The sequence below is a fragment of the Pteropus vampyrus genome, unplaced genomic scaffold, assembly GCF_000151845.1.
Source record: "Pteropus vampyrus isolate Shadow unplaced genomic scaffold, Pvam_2.0 Scaffold77, whole genome shotgun sequence".
Classification (NCBI taxonomy): domain Eukaryota; kingdom Metazoa; phylum Chordata; class Mammalia; order Chiroptera; family Pteropodidae; genus Pteropus; species Pteropus vampyrus.
The window spans coordinates 1,299,737-1,302,725 of NW_011888858.1; positions in this window are offsets into that span (position 1 = coordinate 1,299,737).

A 2,989-nucleotide genomic window follows, 5' to 3' on the forward strand; every position below is an offset into this window, starting at 1 on the left:
GTTTCCAATACCTAGTAGTAACACATTTTGGCCAGATTTTTCTTTCATTTATTTTAAGGTACAGCAAAAATAATTTGACAGAGAAACTAAATGATGTTTTTTAAAATACCTTCTACTTTCACAGTTGCCTTCAAAATAGGCAGGTTATAGATAGGCAAAACTTAATAACCAATAACTCAGGATTTCTGCCCTCTTTCTGAAGCACAACTGTCATAAAAATATACTTTCCACTTAGTGTTACCATGAGTAATCAATTACAAATGACAAAGAAGAAAATGAATATATTCCCTAGCCAAACATTTTCATCATTAACAATAATAGAAATGTTGCTTCCAACAAGCACTTGGGTATTGCTAGCACTCAGAACCTGAAAATAATGGCTCATAGATGGGGCTGGCCTAGCAGGAAAGCCTCCAGGACCTTTTATTCATTTTTAAATTATTACCTAAAATAATGGTTCAAATATTCCTCAATAAAACATTTGTGGAAAAGGCCAGGTATATTTCCTGTTCAGAGAAACTATCTCAGGAGATAAGCTGCTATTTCAGGGAAGGTGGCAGTTGGCTGGGCGGGGGTGGGGGGGTGGGGGGGGGGTGGTGCAGGATACACTACTCTGCAGTAGAAGTCCATGGTGTAAATTCTTTTGGGCTGATAAGTATTCCCAAAAGGTGGTACCTTACACTTATTCATGGTAGCATATAAGCTATGGGTCAGCTACCTGATCATCTGACTTCCATCGAGTCAGTTTTTAATCTGAACCTACTCATCATCTCTGAAAGAAGAGAGAGTTAGGAGTGTGGAAATTACATGCTGAAAAATGATAAGGTGAGTTACCAGCAAGTTCTCTACCTGGAACCTTCCTCTGCTAAGCTATGGCACCTTACTGACCTTGAAACCAAGGGCAATAATGGCCATGTTTTTTCTCTTCTAAATGACAGCAAGAGTAACATAAAAGCCTGGAGTGGAACTATTGCTCTTACCTGACTATAGTTTCTTCACATCATCTCTTCATTCAGGATTTTTTATACTCTTAAAAACTATAATAAACCCATTGTATATCAATATAAATTACATATTTTATGAAAAATAACTAGATTTCCCCCTCTAAAAATAGAAGAGTAGCATTGGTTTACAGTTTTGAAAATTTCTTAATAAAAGATAGTTGGATCCTTAATATCTGCTTCTGCATTGCATCTGGAGTGATATCAAACTCTACTGTATACTCATCAGAGAATAAGAGTGAAAATAGAAAGCATCCTACGATAGATTGGCTAAAAAAGCTGTGGTACATATATATAATGGAATATTACTCAGTCATAAAAAGAGATGAAATACTGCCATTTACAACAACATGGATGGAACTCGAAATAATCATGCTAAGCAAAATAAGACTGAAAAAGTTGAAAATCACACAATATCACTTATATGTGGGATATAAACCTAAAAGCAACAAATGAACAGGACAAACAGAGACTCATGGACATGGACAATAGACTAGTGGTTACCAGAGGGTAGGGGGCTGGGAGAGGAGGGAAGAGGTAGACAGGGTAAAGGGGGGTCAAATATAAGGTCGTGGGGAGGGTGAAGTGGGTAAAAGGAATCAAATATATGGTAGCTGAAGGAAATTGGACTCTGGGTGGTAACCACACAATAGAATATATAGATGCCAAATTATAATATACACCTTAAAATTATATTTAAAATTTTTTTTTTTAAATAGGCCAATAAGATCATAGTATTATTAAGATAGTTTTGACCTCACAAATTCTCTGCAGGGATCTTTGGGACCTCAAGGGTCACTGAACCACAATTTGAGTACCACTGCTCTACACGAAGTTCAGTACCATGAAAATAAGATTGAGGACTCAAATTGACTATGGCAAAACAAGGAAGTCAGAGATAAGCATCTCTTCAAGTTGATGGGTATGTGCAATTGAACTTCACTTAGTGGAGATTTTCTTTTAATTAACAAACACAAGTTTTCACAAGTTTATTGAGAAACCAGTTACTCAGGTTGTACAACATAAAACCATCCAACTTACAAAGGCCCAGAAAGGTCATCTTTTTTCATCTTTAATGTTTTCATTTTACATATGATAATATCGGGGCTTAATCAGACCGGAAACTTTAACAAGACAATAGAACTCAGGTTTCCTAGATTCCAATTAAATATTCTTTACTCTTTACCATGCTGCAAAACTGAAAAATAACATTTCAAATATGCCCAGCACTGGCTGATCTAATTGTTGTAACATTTGGAAGAAGGGTAGTTGGTGAACTCTTAAATATTTAATGAAATCTAAGACTTAATTTCACAGAAAAATGTTCACATGCACATATACATGGGTCCCTGAAGCCCAAGCATGAACTACCTAGGGCTCAGTACAGCCCCAGTTAAGAGCTTCCAGACAAGTTTTAAAATCCACACATAATTCTGAGATCCGTACATTTAGGAAATAAAAAATTAGAGAGCAGCATGTATTAAAGAATTATAAGAGCTAATGTTACTTATTTAACAGAACAAATTCTGTTAATTGAATTCAGGTTAATATAGCATCAAAATACCATATAATATTAAACTTCTCCTGAAGTAAGATTTATTCATTCTTTCACAAATATTTAGAGTGTCTACTGAAGGCCAGGCATTTTGCTAGGTCCTGAGGATGAAATGTAAGTGTCAATGAGACATTCTGTACTATGACAGAGTTTTCAGTCTAGGGAAAGACAAACATTAAATAAGCACACAACATATATCAAGAATAAAAGTATTAAACCTTTCCCACCTGAACTCTCAACTACTGCAACATCACCCAAGTTGCATCCTCAGAAGCTCAAACCACACCAGCATCACCTCAAACACCATCTTCCCCCATACCAGAAGCTGAGTAAGACACTGTTTAGCCACCATATTGTCGGTGATACAAAGAGAGTAAAATCTTTGTTCTTCCAAATGGAACGTTTTATTTTGCCATATAGCTCCTTCTTTAGA